We start from the raw sequence: 18,203 nt of genomic DNA, 5'->3' as shown, positions 1-18,203 counted from the left end.
GTGCTTGGATTGTCTTTACCAATGTGCTGACATTACTCCATCTTCTTATCTAACCATGGGCTAGGCAGTGCTCTTCAATCTTTTTTTGTCATTATTGCTCCCTTAAGCCTCTTTTTTAGACATTTCTTTCCTGTAATCACCCACCCTAAATTTTTAACATCATAGATACATTATTTATGTACTCAATGTATTTCTGTGATTTATATATTAAAAGTGTGATATTTTCATCTCTCAAGAAACTGTTTTTACCTACCAGGGAGAGATATCATCCCCAATGCAAATGCATGTGTTAGAGTAACTTACTTATAAAAAGAAAGGAGGGTAAACAATGAAGTTATATAAACTTGGGCCTAACTAAAATTCTAGTTGTACTTCAAACAACTACACACTTCTTCTCTTCTGCCTCACCCCCTTGATAAAATGTGTTTATCATCCTTATTAGTAACAGAATTACATTTTTCATTTGTCACCTTATTTATTATCCACATATTCCCAACTGGAATTTAAGTTTCATACAAATGCAACCCTAGTCTGTAGTATTCAACATTGTATTCCCAGTTTCCAGAACTCTCTAGCACATTGTAGGAATTGAACAATATTTTTTGGATAAATGAAATCAGTGAAAATTTCCTGAACTTAAATGACCACAGAGCCAGTTTTCAAGTAATAAATATTGACACTATGGGAAAACAATGGGAAAAGCCCTATAGATAAAATATTTAGCTCTTGAGGGTGCTACCCTCCTGCCAAAACAGAGTATCACTCTCCTGAGTGACTGAGCTGTTTATTCTTTCCCCAAACATCTCTCTCACTCATGTGTCGCTTTCTTTGAAATTCACCCATTTGAATTTCATTTCTTTAGCTCATTGCATCACACTTTACATGATACACATAAAAGGGAATACACCTGTGGAAATGAGATCATCAGATGGCTTTTCTCTGGCATAAGAAGAATCAAGAGAGTGCAAGTAACCTGGGAAGCAGAAGTCAAGGTACAGATGAAGGGAAGAAAGTGGTCCCCCAAAATGAGGGAAGAATGCCTCAAGGGCGGTCTGTACAATGTGGCCAACATCGGTTCTGTGTTTTGATATTTTCACATCATGCTAGCAAGGAGTATTGCGAAGTGAGAAGAGTAGACAAGGCAGAGTCTAAAAGATTTGATATTGTCGCTTAACCTCATTAAGTCTCATTTTCTTCTTGTATAAAATGGAGTAAAGTCCTTTCTAATAAAGAAAGTAAAGCCTTTTACTTTCTAATAAAACTTGTTGCTACACTAAGAGTGTTAGAGCCTGTAGAGGATCTATCAATATGTATACCTCACAGTTGGCCTTCAATAACATTAGCTCACTCCCCTCCCTTAATGCCTAATATTTTCACTGAATGAAAATGTCATAAAAACCAAAGTATCCTTATACAATAGATCTAAATATTATTTATCTTATTATTTTTGGATTAAATATACTCATTTCCTCATATGTTGTTTTAAGTATCAGAAAAAAATCAGACAGCAATTGGCTTTCATGAGAGAGTCCTGATGATGAGTGCAAAGAAACATCTTAACATTCCTTAAAATTGTTCACAAACCAGCAAGATTCCACCTACTGCGAATATAAAACTCCCTCACATTTCCTCCTTCAGTTCTTAACCTTCCGGGTTTGCCTTGACAATTTATAATTTGTGTCTTGTTAATCTTGTCACCCCTCCACTGAGCACTCACGGTCACCCCCTAAGACAAAACATTGGCCTTAGTTTCCCTCTTCAAGTCATCTCTTTTGTCTTAGAGTAGAAATGACACTTTTTCCTATCCTTACACCTGGCTTACATTCATCTCCTGAGAGTAAAAATGAACCACGTCATTTAACCTAGGTTGTGTTGAAATGTTTAATTTTCATCAGCAATTGCAAAGTTGATCATTTTTAATAGATTAAGTCCTGTTTATATTATCTTCTAGGCTCAGACTTTGTCAGAAAATGTTCTATACCTTATGAACTTTAGACAGTCAGGTATAAGTTAGAACACACAATCACCCCAAAGAACAGGTATACCATGCTCTGGCATCACTGTATAGTCAAATTACATAGCTCCGTATGACTAGTGAATTTGAAAAAGGGACATTTGTGAGAAGTAACACAAGTTGGGGTGTTATAGTTATAGAAGCTTTGACTTATAAAATGTTATATATTAATGTAAAGTGACCTGATATGTTCCACATGCATAGAGCAGCATTACCACTTAAAGATATGGCTACATTTGTCATAAGGCTACAGCAAACTTAACACCATCTTTCTTGAAGGATAAAGTGAATCATTAAGACTGCAGAAAAGTTCCTTTCCTATATACAACAACATACCACAGACAACTGTGCTTTATGTGAAAGAAAGTAGGACTGAGATTTAGAAGACTTGGGTTCAAATTTTGTAGTTGAAACTCTTGGATGTGTGACTTGAGGGAAGAAAATTAGTAAATCTCTCTCGACTTCAATTTGCTACTCTGTAAAATGGGGATAGTAATAATGGGACTACCAATTTACTACATGGATGTCACCTAAACGAAGTGAATATGCCTGATAGATAATAAAGTGCTCATTTAATGTAAATATATGTATGACATCCTGGCCAAATGCCTTTTTGCTCAGATTAAGTAAAAGAATGTTTACCTTTGTTGCTTCAAATGGCTTCTCAAGTCTTGGTAAGGGGAACAAAACATCTTTTATATTCAAGAAAATATGTGAGCCATAAAGATATTTAAGAAAATAAGACCAAATTAAGAGTAATTTCAAAATTTCAGGCTTAATTTTTGTGCCAAGGAAAAATATTAGAGATCCATTATAAATTATCCTTCTTCCTTTTGTGTGGCCCTCTTTTTGCTTTTGATAAATTCGTAGTGTCAAAAAAAATCATCAGTGATTCTTTCACTCCCCAGCAGTCCCTGCCCCATACATCTATCAAAGAACATCTGTCCTCTTTTTTGCTTTACCAAAGGCTAAGCAAAAAGAAAAGAAGTTTTGAGATCAAGATTCTATGGAAAAGCCAATTCCAGCCCAGTCACATACATATGAACATTCAGTAAAGGAGCAGCGAGCCTGGAGAAAGCATCCTCTAGGATCATCACACTATGTGTTTATGGTTGTTCTTCTGTTACAACGCCTGAACCTATGCACGTGAGCATTGGTGCCATGGTAAAGTACATTAAAGCACATGTCAGAGGGCTTGGCCATTATTAATTACTCAATAAACATTAGTATCTGGGACTTCTTTTTCTGTCAATGATCTTTAAAATTTGTTGATGTTCTTGCACATATCATGACAGATATAATCCTCCCTATTTATATACATCATCACCTTCTCGGTGTGAACAGCCTAAGTTATTCTCATCTTCAACAAAATCCTTGGGGCATGTTTTTTTGCCTTAAAACAATACAAATTTATTCTCTTATAGTTCTCTTCATAAATCAGAAGTGAGTCTTATGGGGCTAAAATCAAGACATTGACAGAGCTGACTATTCTGAAGCCTTGGGGAAAGAATTCGTTTCCTTACCATTTCCACCTTTTAAAGGCCACCTGCATTCTTGGCTCATAGCCCAGCATCACATCACGTGTTCTCTTTCTGCTGCTGTTGTGACATTGCTTTTTCCTTCTATCATCAATTCTCCCTTTGCCTTTCTCTGTTTTTTTTAATTATTTTGTTTGGGTTATATAGGCTTATAACATTATGTAAATTACAGGTGTACATTATTATATTTCATTTACTTTATTGGCTGCATCATATTCACCACCAATAGTCTAGTTTTTATACATCACCATACATGTGTGCCCCTTTACCCCTTTCACCCTCCCTCATCCCCCACTCCTCTAGTAATCGTTAATCTGTTCTTGGTATGTATGTGTTTGATTACCTTCCACAAACGAGTGTAATCATATGGTACTTGTCTCCCCTTATGTCATGTTTTACCTCCATGTTTCTCATTCTGTAAATGACAGGATTTAATACAGGAATGAGGATTGCAAAGAATACAGTCACTAACTTGACCACAGGGTAGGTGGCCACAGGGCACATGCAGGTGAATATCCAAGGCACAAAAAGAGTACAGCTACAGTGAAGTGGGAGCCACAAGGTGGGAGGTATTTGTGTCATCCTTTGGAGCCATAGGACCTGAGGGAGGTCAGGATGACTAAGAAGGAGATGAGCAGCATGGAAAAAATAAGCAAGCACACGGCCCCACTGTTGGCTGCCACCACCATTCCGAGCATGTAGGAGTCCCCGCAGGCAAGTTTCAGCAGTGGGAAGAGATTGCACATGAAGCGGTCAATGACATTGGGACCACAGAAGGGCAAGTCGAGCATGAAAAGAATCTGCACAGTAGGGTGTAGAATCCCCCTGATCTAGACCACTACCATCAGGAGGTGGCAGAGCCCCTGTTGCATGAGCTCATGTGGTACAGAGGCCTGCAGATGGCCACATGGCTATCACAGACCACGACAATGAGGAGGATGATCTCTGATCCTCAGAGAAAGTGCTCTACAAAGAGCTGAATCAGGCAGCCCCTGAGGAAAATGGTTTTTCTCTGGCACAGCTTGTTGATGTTCATCTTGGGAGTGGTGACAGAGGGATAGGAGGCGTCTACAAAGGACAAGTTAGTAAGATAGAAGTACATGGGAGATGAAAGTGTGAGGCTGAGGGAGATGGTGATGACAACGAGCAAATGGGCCAGCACCGTAAACAGAAAAATGAACAAAAAGACAATGAAGTGTATTTTTGCAAGTCTGGATTCTGTGTGAGTCCCAAGAGAATAAATTCCGTCATATTGTTGGGAGGTGTGAGGTGATCCATTCAGGAGGTAACACCTTCCTGAGGCCTACATTACCTACAAAGGGATAAAAAAAAATACCTAATAATCATCAAGGGGTTGTAGTTTGTATTTCATAGTACAAAAATGGAGTAGTCACTGTAAACATGGAGCATGTCCTTGGCACTCTTTGCCCCAGTAATTGTTTCAATTCTTCCTCATTACCTCCATGATGCTTTCAGTCTCTTCAGACACCTAGTACCTGTCGCTTATAAAACCTCTACAGGGAAATATTTGACATGTAGTTTACTGAGAAAATACTATATATCTGACATCTAGATTCTCCTGGTTCCAACTCTATGACTTTTTTGTGTGTGAGGAAGTTTTGCCCTGAGCTAACGTCTGTTGTGAATTCTCCTCTATTTTTTTTTTTCCCTTGAGGAAAATTAGCCCTGAGCTAACATCTGTACTGATCTTCCTCTATTATGTATGTGGGGTGCCTCCAGAGCATGGGCAATGAATGGAATACCTCCGCACTTGGGATCTGAACCTGAGAACCCAGGCCTCCAAAGTAGAAGGCGTGGAATTTTAACCACTTGGCCATGGGGCTGGTCCCCTCCAACTTTGTGACTTTGCTTAGATACTTTGATGTCCTGTGCTTCCAAACCCTCTTCTGTGTCTGTGAGCTTACAAATTGCAACTCTCAAATATATTTTGTAAGGTAAAAGTCATTCCCTCTTCCAGGAGAATTTACATTTGAACCCACGGCTCTAACTGGAAAGAAAGACGTGGTCAATAACTATTTGTCATAAGTAGACAGATCAGGGAAACAAATAAGTCATAGGTGACACACACTCCCTGGTACCTACCAAAACACTATGCTATTCACGTGTATTTTCTTGCTGTGCCTAGCACAGTGCCTGGCATAACATCTGCAATGCCTGGCACCTATTGTGTGATGAATAAATGCTGGGTGAATTATCACACTTCCTACATCTTCATTTGTAAAAATATGCATGCTTCCCCAGCTACAAACATAGGAATTCCAGCCTTCTCATCCTCCCACTCTATTTATCACTACTCTCTTCTTTATGAGAAACAAACTTTTGAAAGGAAGCTGCCTTCCAGTTTAATAGTTTCTGACACACTTTATAGGGTAAGTAGGAAAATATTAATTGCCTTAAGGAAAGAGTATGTTATTGGGTCATTTTACTTTTCAGATAACTATCATGTTTGTTAATTAATAGGTATTGTTCTTCAAAATTCTGTTCCAAATACAATTTAACATAGTCACATTCAGGAAATTTCCAGCTTCAGTAGACAGGGATAAAAAAAAAATTCTTGGATAGGTGTTCAATACATAAGGATCTGTCAAGCTAAGGAAACCCTTATTTTTAAACCTGTAAAAATACAAACCTAGTGTGGAGAACAGAAAGAAAGAGTCTGCTAAATAAAGTTCTCTACATATATACACACAAACACATTTAAAATCTATTACTTACTATAAGTACCTATTACACATCCACTCAGTCAATTTGTTGGACACTTGCTATGTATATTAACATATATTTGTCCACACAAAGTCTTAAAAAGGGTTCCTGTTAAATACCTTTGGAAATCCCTCCCCCAACATTTTATTACAAATGGCAGCAGGTCGTCCATCCATGAGATCCTCTCACTCCTTTGTGTGTCTGCCATATGCATTTTCACATCATCTTGTCCCATCCACCATAACATCCATCATGCATCATTCCTGGATATAGGACATTACTTTACTAATAGAATAAGGAGATTTGGGGACATAAATTTCCCAAAGGAAAGAAAAGAGGAAACATAAATATAAGAAATTGTACTCTGCAAAAATGTTTCTTTTCCTTTCAAAGATAGTGGAAAAGAACATTACTATTTAATTATCCAAAATAGAGATCTTATACATATGTGAGAACAAAGTGCATAGCTTTGCTGAATTTTCTTGTTCTGAGGTGAACTCTGCAACAGATCAGAAAAGAGTATAGTGACATAAATTAAAAATAAGATATAATTAATAAAAGTGATTTAGAAATAACTACAAATAAATACAAATTACTTTCTCCTTTTTCTTTGACTCCACAATAACCTTTCTGGGAATAAACCTTAAAGGAAAATATTTTTAAAAGAGAAAAAAATTATGTATAAATATTTTAAGTACAATGATTAAAAGCTGTTGAAATTGAGAAACTGCAGGGAAATTCCAACATTAGAGAAATGGATAAGTAAAATATAGTGAATATATTTGAATAATATGTAGTTTTCATAATAGATTTTTTAAAAGTTATGAGATATCACAGCAAAATTTTTATATTTTAATGTTAAGTGGGGAAATCTTGGATGCAAATTTGAATAGGTAATATGATTCTAACTATTTTAAATATATATCAATAAGCACAAAAGACCTCAAAATATTTTTACTCCTAAGTTGGTAGTAATGTCATTTATTCTATCTTTCCTCATACCTGACATGCTGAAGAAGAGATTTCAACCTCAGATTGGTGGGGGTGAGGGGTAATTATATGACTTGTAAGATCCATTGAAATCTCAGATACTATAATTAAATGACTTCCTGGAAAAAACAACTTCACTATGAACTTGTCTGACGTGGCTTCATGGCCAGGGCCCCAGGGAGCTGTTACTTCACCAAGAACAAAGTGAAGTTGTAAGATTAAAATGCCAATTAGGGGCCGGCCCCATGGCTAAGTGGTTAAGTTTGGACACTCCACTTCAGTGGCCCAGTGTTTTGTCTCTGGTTTGGATCCTGCGTGTGGACATGGCACCACTCATCAGGCCATGCTGAGGCCACATTCCACATAGCAAAACCAGAGGCACTCACAACTAGAATATACAACTATGTACTGGGGGGCTTTGGGGAGAAGAGTAAAAAAAAAAATGAAGATTCTCAATAGATGTTAGTGAAGGTGCCAATCTTTAAAAACTAACTAACTAACTAAATAAAATGCCAACTAGCTGAGCTGCGATTAGTATCTTTGTTGATTTATAAATGGCACCTCTGGATACGGCCCTTCTCTTCAGCCTTACAAGTGCTAACATATATCCCATTAGTAGGTAAATTCTGTGAAGTTTCTTAGCTATGGCTAATTAGACCTCAGGGTATTTCACCAGCATTAGCAGATCTTGCCAACAACCCAATTCTTTCACATAACTTAACCAAACATCAGTTAAGTTATAGCACTCATCTTTAACTCCTTCCTTAAGTCTACATGAAGACAAAACACCATGACGAGAAAAACTAAAGCCAACCACTTATGAATTTGTATCTTTGATAACAAACTTAATATGTAGTCTGGATATTTGGATGTATAAATTAAACATTTAGGTGGCTAATTATCTGACTCTTACATTTTTCATTATAATATTTTTGATCAATCTACCATTGATAGCGATCGTAATTTTTTTTAAAGATTGGCACCTTCACTATCATCTGTTCCCAATCTTCTTATTTTTTCCTTCTTCTTCTCCCCAGTCCCCCAAGTAAATAGTTGTATATTCTAGTTGTGAATGCCTCTGGTTGTGCTATGTGACACACCACCTCAGGATGGCTTGATGAGTGGTGCCATGTCTGTGCCCAGGATCAGAACCAGCAAAACCCTGGGCTGCCAAAGCAGAGTGCACGAACTTAACCACTCGGCTATGGGGCCAGTCCCAATCATAATTTTTAAATATTGTTTTCAGATATACATTAAGTGATTGTTGTGAAACCTATTGGTACTATGCACCACGTAAAGTTTACAGTACTTTTTCAAAGCAGTTTCTTTTGCCAACTCTGGAATTAGATTAACATGATAATTATGAAAATAGTACAGCTACAGTGGTGGGTATAAACATTGCTTTAGAGCCATACATCTGTCTAGTCTAGCTCCCCAAGGCCTAGACTAGTGTGACAAAGGAAAAAGAAGAGTCAGGTCTAAATCAGTGTGTTGTCCATGAAGGAAATTTTCCAAAAGAAGAGTTCCCAGAGCTATACCAGAAAACTCTGTTTTCACAATACAGATCCAAGGACAGAGTGGTTTAAAACCCTGGAGAGACAGCAACACAGATTTTCAAACTGGAGGGGTAAGCGAGAATGAAAGCAGAATAAAAAGGAGGTAAGTGAAAACTTTTTCCAAGTTAACTCAAGTTGTTGGTTGGAGAAAGTGGTTATGCTGTGTATTCCATCTAAGTGGGGTCTTCCTTTCAGGCCTGTCCCTAAAGCAAAGGAAGATGGAAGTTGAGGAATTTTATTCTCTGCCCTCCTTCCAGGACATCAGGAGGAATATAAACACACCTTCACATACTCACATACAATGACACTGAGTGAAGAGATTCTAGACTGGAAACATAATCCGATGTTTTCTCCATTTCTTGAACTAATTTTTAAGTCAAAATATCACTTTCCTGAACTTACTGTTTTTGTATTACCTGACCAGAACAAAAAAAACCGAGTTATTTACCTACTTCAGAGTTAAAACAGGAAAATTCTCTTCCTACTGTTCTAGGCTGATAATAAGACCTAATTTATTGTAAACCCAAAACAAATCCAAAAGTTTCACCTTATATACTGAGCAGAGATAGTTCACTGTCTTGATTCCCCAGGATCAGCTCACAGGTATATTGATTCAACTCTCATAATTAGGGTGACGATTAGACAGGACTTAGAAATTAGGATTAGAAACCTATCAATATCATAAAAATGTTTAACTTAGAATATTTTTGTTCTTAAGGCTTTGATTTTTTTACACCTTAAACGAGGAACCTCAAACTCATAGCATGTCATTCTGCCTCTTTCCAACTCATAATATTCCTTTTAGATTGTATCTTCTCTGTTAAAATGTGTATTCAAGTATTTTGTCTATTTTAATGATTGTATTTGCTTTTCTATACAGTCATGCAACACTTAATGAAGGGGATAAATTCTGAGAAATGCATCACTAGGCAATAGGTCATTGTGCAAACATCTTAGAGTGTAATTACACAAACTTAGATGGTACAGCCTGCTGCATACCTAGGCTACATGGTACAAATATTATGGGACCACTGTCTAATGAATATGTGGTCCATCATTGACTGAAACATCATTATGCAGTGCGTGACTGTACCTTAGTTGTAAGTATTCTTTATATATTATTGATGTAAAACTATCATCAGATATATAATTTGTACTTTTTGCTTGTAAATTTAGGTCTATGATCATTTTGAGTTAATGTTGTGTTTGGTGTGAAGTATAGGTTTTAGTTCATCATTTTTGCATGTGAGTAGTCAATTACTTTTTACTATTTATTGCGAAGAGTATCCTTCCCCAATAAATAGCCTTGGTAGCTTTGACAAAAAGCAATCAGCCATTATGTGTTTATTATTGGATCACTGATTCTATTACATTGATATATTTGTCTATTTATACCAGTACCAATTAACATGTTTTGTACTTTTCAGGATTAAGTACTGTTCTTTCATTAAATTCAATTCTAAGTATTTTTATGTTATCATGAATCACATTGTTTTCTTAATTTCACATTCAGATTTTATTTTGCTAATATTTAGAAATAAAATTATGTTTTGTATAATGATTTTGTATCTTGTGACTGTGATGAACTCAGTTATTCTAGTGGTTTTTTTGTGTGCATGTGGAATACTTGCCATTTTCTACTTATAAGATCATAAAGTCTGTGAATAAAATCAGTTTTACTTCAAATTCAAATGACTGACTGATTTATTAATCTATCATCTATTTATCCATCTATCTATATGTCATCCATGTATCTATCTACCTTTCTAAATATCTGTCCATCTATCATCAGAACTGAGAGTGGTCATCCAGCATTATTTTTTTACTTTAGGGGGAAATCACTCACTCCTTAAACATTCAGTGTGGTGCCAGAAGAATGTTTGGTAGGTTGAAGTAACTTTCTCTATTTCTACTTTGCTCAGACATTTTTGTCTTAAATCGGTGTTGGATTGTCTCAAACACTTTTTCCACAATTATTGAGGTGGCTTTATGGTTTTTGTGTTTTATTTTACAGAATTGATGTGTTACAGTGATTGCTTTTCATTTGTTAAACCCACCTTGCATTCATGGGATAGATCTTACTTGCTTGTGATTTATTACTCTTTAAGTGCATTATTAGATTTATTTTGCTAATATTTTTGCTGAGAATATTTGTATCTACAAATGTGAGAGATATCGTATTGTGTTTTCTTTCCTCATGTTTCTTTTTTGACTTTGTTATCAGGGTAATACTGGCTTAATAGATAAATTGAAAAGAAGATCTCTTAGTCTATTTTCAACATGAGTTATTCAACAGTTGCTATTATTTTTATATAGATGTTTAGTAAAATTAGGTAGTGAAGCCATCTGTGTCTAGATATTGGTAGGAGGGAAGAATATTTTAAAAACAAATTCAATTTATTTATTTTTATATGTCTATTCAGATTTCTATTTCTTCTTTTGTCAATTTTGGTAATTTTTCCTTTTTAGGAATTTGTCCTTATCATCTAAGTTGACTAATGTGTTTGCATATGTTGTTTTTAATATTTGCTATAGTCGTTTTAATTTCTACAAGGACAGTATGCCTCCTGATTATAGTAATTTGTATCTTATCTGATTTTTCTTAAATTCTAGATAAAATTTTATAAATTTTACTGATCTTTTCAAGTTCAAACTCTTTGATTTTCTCCATTGTTTTTCATCTTTCTATTATTGGTGCACGTGCCAGTCTTTATAATATGCTTCCTTTTCCTTTTTGTTTGTTTTTAGTTCATCCTTCCTTTTTCTAGCTTCTAAATGTGGAAGTTAAGGTTCTAGTTTTGAGATATTTCTTCTTCTCTAACATAGGTATTTAAGCCCTAGATTTCCCTCTAAGTACTTTATAAATATCTTTTAAAATTTTATAGATTGTTTTTATTTTCATTCAGTTCAAAATGTTCTACAATTTCTCTTGTTTGACCTTTGGCTTATTCAGAAGTGTGTTGTTTAATTTTGAGAGTCTTGTCTAAATTCTGCATACAAATTCTTTATCAGATGTGTGCTTGGAAAGAAGTTCTTCTATTGTATGTCTAGCTTTTCCATTCTTTCAACAGTGTCGTTTGAGGAGCAAAGTTTTTAATTTTGATGTCATCTCACCATTTTTCTTTTATCGATTATGATTTGGAATTTATATCTAAGAATTGTTTGTCTAAGGTAAAATTACAAGGAATTTTTCTTATGTTTTCTTCTGGAAGCTTTAAAATTTGATTTTACATTTAGTTCTATGACCATTTGAGTTAATTATTTTATGTGGTATGATTTATCAACTGAAGCCGATCTTTTGCACGTGGGTATTTAAGGGATCTAGCATCTTTTGTTAAAAGACTGTCTTTTCTCCATTGTACACACTTTGTATCTGTGGAAAATGATCTGATAATTTAGGTGTGTGTTTGTATTTGGATCCGCTGCTCTGTTCCATTGGTCTATATGTTTATACTTTGAATACCACATTGCCTTAGTTACTTTGTGTTATAGTAAGTATAGAAATCAGGTAGTGAGGGGCCGGCCCCGTGGCCAAGTGGTTATGTTCGTGTGCTCCACTTTGGCAGCCCAGGGTCTCCCCAGTTCAGATTCTGGGTGCAGACATGGCACTGCTCATCAGGCAACATTGAGGCGATGTACCACATGCCACAACTAGAAGGACCTGCAACTAAGATAAACGACTATGTACCACGGGGATATGGGGAGAAAAAAATAAAATAAAAAAATCTTTAAAAAAATTAAGAAACCAGGTAGTGAGATTCTTTCAATGATTTTGTGAATTTCAATATTGTTTATTTTTTCTAGTTTTGACTGTATATAAATTATGAATCAGCTGGTCAATTAATAAAAAACGTCTTATTGAGATCTTGGCTGGAATTTCATTGAATCTATTAATCAATTTAGGGAGTCTTACTATCTTAACAATATATACTCTTTCAATCAATGCATTTAAGATTGCTATGAATAATCGTGAATTGACTTCTTCCTTATTTTATGGCCTCCTTATCCTTAGTAATATTTCTTGTTCTAAAGTCTACTTTGTTTTATATTAATAGATTCATGAATGAGATATTTTATATCTTTTCATATTTAACACAATATGTCTTTACAATTAAGAAGATTTATTTAGATAGTCCAGAGTTTTTTGTTATGTGTCCAGTATGACAACCTCCATCTTTAAATTGGGTGTCTAGTCTATTATGGTTAATGTAATTACTTATATGGCTGAATTAAATCTACCATCTTTATACCTTATCTCTACTTGTTTAATCTATCCTGTGTCTTTCATTTTTGTCTTCTTTGGAAAGAATTTTTCTATGATTCCCCTTATTTTCCCTCCTCTATTGCCTTCATATTTTTATTTCTTTAAAATCAAAATGTTTTTCTAAGAGTTTACAAAGACCTTTTTCAAATAAATTATAGGTCTTCTATGGACTTAAAAAACAGTAAACTTACAAGTTCTCTTATCATGCTACTATTATATATTTTACTTGTACAGACTCTGTAAATGTCATTTTATGCTACATTTTCCCTTCAGACAATCAGATGTCTTTTAGAACAATAAAAATATGAACAAAATACATTTATTCATTGTGCAATTACCAGTGTTCATTTCCTTGTGTAGCTTGAATTTTCTGTCTGGTAGTATTTTCCTTCTCCCTGAATAACATATTTTAATATTTCTAGTAATACATGCGTACAGGTAATAAATTCTGTCAGTTTCTGTTAGTCTCCAAAAAAGTTGTTTTGTCTTCCATTTGTGAACGATATTTTCACGTATATACCATTCTGGAGTGCGTGATTTTTTTGTTATTTCCCCTTTCACATTTTCAACTTTCTGTCCATTTATTCTGACTTTCACATTTTCTGCAATGAAATGTGCTATAATGCTTAACTTTTTCCTTTAGATCAGCTGTTCTAAAGTAGAATTGGTTTCATACCCAATTCCATCCTCCCCATCCCAACAAGCACAAAGAGGACATTTAACAACACATGGAATGTCTTTAATTTTCCCAACTGCAAGGGAGTACTGCTGGCATCAATAGTGAAGAGGTCACAGACACTGCTAAGCAGCATACAATGCACAGGAATGTGCCTCACAACAAAAATCACCCAGTGCAAAATGCCAATATTTCTGAGGTTGAAAAGCACTGTTCAATATATAATGATTCTTGTATTCAATATTTTTTCTTTTACTTTTGTTCTTTTGCGTTTTATTGTGTGTGTGTGTAGGTTTTCTTTCTGCTTTGTATTTTCTGAGCTTTCATGATTTGTTTTGGGTATCTTTTGTTAATTTTGGAATGTTCTTAGCCATTATCTCTACACATATTCCCTCTGCCCTAACCTCCTTCTCTTTTGCTTCTGAGTTTCAAATTATAGTATTTTTTACTATTTGATATTGGTACCGAGCTCTTTGATGTTTTCTTTGGTCCTTTTTATTCTTTGCATGTAATGTTGTGTGTTTTCTATCATTCTATCTTTAATTTCACTAGTTCTTTCCTCATCTAGGTCGAAACAGTTTTTGTGCCCCTTAAAAATACCCTTTATTGAACCTTCCTCCACTGCTGTTGGGGATGCAAACTGGTGAAACTGCGATGGGAAACATTATGAAGCTTTCTCAAAAAATTAAAAATAGAATCCCATATTACCCAGCCATCCCACTACTGGTTATCTATCCAAAGAACTTGAAATCAGCAATGCCAAAAGTCCCATGCACCCCTATGTTCATTGCAGTGTTATTTACAATAGCCAAGACATGGAAGCAACCTAAGTGCCCATCAAGTGATGATTGGATAAAGAAGATATGGTATATGTACACAATGGAATACTACTCAGCCATGAAAAAGGATAAAATTGTCCCATTTGCAACAGCATGGATGGAGCTTAAGGGTCTTCTGTTAAGTGAAATAGGCCAGATAGAGAAAGACAATCTCTGTATGACTTCACTCATAAGTGAAGTTAAACATGTAGACAAAGAGAACAGACAAGTGGTTACCAGGGGAAAGAGGAGTGCAGGTTGGGCACAAAGGGTGACGTGGTGCACCTAAAACACGACCGAGAAACAATAATGTACAACTGAAATTTTACAAGGTTGTACACTATCATAATCTCAATAAAAAGTTTAAAAAATATCCTTTATCTCTGTTATTTTTTATTTTTTCCTGGCACTTTTATTTGATTCAGTTTCATAGTTCCATGACGTTGCTGAAATCCCCGTCTATCCATTCGTGTTGTCTACCTTTGCACTAGAGCCCACAGGAGTCATATTTATTTTAGATTGCCTGTCTGTTATTTCTAATATCTAGGTCATAGCTGAATCTAATTCTGTTAATATCTTTGTCTTTTTGTAGTGAGTTATTTTCTTCCACTTATTTGTGTGCCATATAATTTTTCTTAAGAATGGATATGGTTTTTAGAACAATAGACACTGAAGTAAATGATAGTTATGCCTGGAAATTAACTCACTTTTTGCATAACATTAAGTGTGGGAGTTGAGCTGGGCTTCAGTGTGGTTGATACGGTGGCTACCTCAACGTACCAAAAGATCCAAATTCCTCTAGTGTTACCTTATACTTAGGATGGGGCTTGGCCTACAAGATATGTTTAATATCTTATTAACTTTAAGCTGTAAGCCTTCTCTTTGCACATATATCCCAGAGAGTCTCCTGATATTTCCCCCTTTCCTAGCAATGGAATGCTGTTACTGGCAACTCTACGGTTGTGTTTGTTAGTTGCACAGTGACCCAAGCTATCCAACGGGTTTTGAAAATGTTTTCAATTTGCAGAATATCTAGCTTTTTGTACTGTAATATTGAAAGCAAATCTCTTTCTGGCTTTCTACCTCCTACACTTAAGCCAAAAGCCTAACCATATTGATTTAAGAAAAATTCAACTAAGTGAAACAGTAACATGTTTTTTAAATTTGTTATTTAATAAATCATACTAAAGCCTTTTTCATAACTTTCTAAGAAACTAAACAAGTGAATTTCTCTAATGATTGCACAATTCCATTTCAAAACTAGAATATTAACAGATACACCTTAAATGACAAATGAAATGGATATAATTATATTTAGTAAATTGTTAAAATCATTAATGATAAGGGTTTAGAGATCTTTTGACTTAATATGTGTGTGATGTTAAAAAATATGGAGTGACAGCCCTATTACTCAAAAAACCACAGCTGTGTTCCCATCCTTCTTTTTGTAAGATGACCAAATTTAAGTATACTGAAATCTGTATTATTTTAGTAGTAAAAATACTCATCCATGGATAGTTTTAAATTGAAATAAAAAAATAAAATTCATCTCAATCAATATCATTAAGAGATGCATTTCCAGGGACATTTTATAGTTTACTTTTGAAAATTTTACAAAAATTTGTAACAGTTAAGTTATTGAATAGGACCAATATAATGATCATTATAATGATAGGTCTGTGTAGACAAAAATCACTTATAACTTTATTAACAAATGAAATAAATGGTCAATATACATATATTTTGGGTGCAACGTAATATGCTAGTGTGATTATTAAAGGCTACAATTATGGAGAGTAGGTGGATTTAAACATGATTCCCGGGACAAAAGAAATGACAGGAAATCTGATGATCTGTATATTTCAGGTTAATTCTTATGAACATAGCATAACCACAGTATGCATTGGACATTAGATTTTTCTTTTTCACTGAAACTTATTATAAGTTATTTTTGAAGTCATTTGAAAATTCTAACAGATTTATAAATTTTAAAAATTAATTTATTTAAGAAGCACATGAGGTAAAAATGCTTGAATAAAACTAATAAAAATCTAGCTCTATAGCAGCTATGGAAGTTACCAAAGATAATTTGAAATTTAAAGTTAGAAAAGGAAAGCATATGAAATTTTATATCAGTATTTAATGAAATGTATTAAGGCCTGTAGGGTTGAAGTCTCAAATTATTGTCTTGATTGTGTCACCTATTAATTTTAAAACAGTTGTCAGAGCACTTAAACAATACATATCTCCATTTCCTCAGAATAAAAGTAAGGGGATTGTGTCTCTGACTTTACAGAAATTTAGTCATCCTTTGCCAAGATAGAAAAGATTTAATCTCTGAAAATGGATTGTTTATCATTGATTCCCAACAAAATTTGTACAACTTTTCTGCTATGTAGCAATCATTGTTCTAGTTTATTTACATATCAAATAAATGACAATGTCTAGAAGAAGACCATTTATTTGTGAATACAGAAAACAATGTTGGTTATTTCTTCTCTAAATATCAACAATAAAAAGGTGATATTTATTTATCATTTTAAGTTTAAAATCATACAATCATATCAAATTATTTCATTGAACCAACATAAAATCGTTGCCTAGTTTTTATTTTACCCTAAATAAAAACTGCTAGAATTTCTTCTCTCAATATATTACTGACTAAATTTGGAATTTTATTCAGACACAAAAAGTATAAAAGGGAAAACTGATGTATAAGAATTTCAAGTAAGGGGCTGGCCCCATGCTGAGTGGTTGGGTTTGCGTGCTCCGCTGCAGGTGGCCCAGTGTTTCGCTGGTTCGAATCCTGGGCACAGACATGGCACTGCTCATCTAGCCACGCTGAGGCAGCGTCCCACATGCCACAGCTAGAAGGACCCAAAACAAGAATATACAACTATGTACTGGGGGGCTTTGGGGAGAAAAAGGAAAAAATAAAATCTTAAAAAAACATTTCAAGCAAAACTGATGATAGAAGAAATAAAAGAAAAGATCAAAGTGATGTAATAAAGTGTCCACATTAGACACCTGTGTCTATGATGGCATCTTATAATAAATATTCCACTGTTACTGGGAAAATTAATCCTCCCTCATATACACAATAATCTGGATTTGATTTTTTCTTTGTTTAGATTATAATTAAAAATTAGAGTTAATTTAAAGCAACATTCACATTCCAGGAAAGCAAACAGCTCTCAAAACTTACAACAAATCCGTTGAATTATATTATGAAGACTGCCTAGAGAGTCCTGATGGAGAAAACTAAGGTATACTCATGGTCAAGCTGCCATAATAATAATAATATTTACACTGATTGGTAGGTGATATAAAGGAAGCATACAGTATGGAACATGAATATATTTTCTTTTTGTGTTCTATTTCAAGAAGCAAGCTAACATGCCTAAATCTCTTATAAATCTTTTCATCTGATACACTGGAACACTTGTAGAGATCATTTAGAACAGTAGCTAAAAGTTATGCAAATTTTCATTCTTTTAAGCACCTAACAATATACCCTGTATGCATAGAGCATACAATAGTAGCTCAAAATAAGTGTTTAGTAATTGAGATTGTTACATGTACTTATCTCTTGAACATAGTTCATGCTCTTTACTCCTGAATAA

The 18,203-nt window shown here is 34.5% G+C and overlaps 1 pseudogene; it reads right to left on the bottom strand.

Annotated features, from left to right (window-relative positions):
* Positions 1–3,359: 3,359 nt before the first annotated feature.
* On the bottom strand, positions 3,360–4,830 carry LOC123289475 (olfactory receptor 4C46-like; annotated as a pseudogene).
* Positions 4,831–18,203: the final 13,373 nt, after the last annotated feature.

Source organism: Equus asinus, chromosome 23 (assembly GCF_041296235.1).
Source record: "Equus asinus isolate D_3611 breed Donkey chromosome 23, EquAss-T2T_v2, whole genome shotgun sequence".
NCBI classification, from domain to species: Eukaryota; Metazoa; Chordata; class Mammalia; order Perissodactyla; family Equidae; genus Equus; species Equus asinus.
The sequence above is the reverse complement of the archived record's forward strand: the minus strand, read 5'-3'. Positions and strand labels throughout refer to the sequence as shown.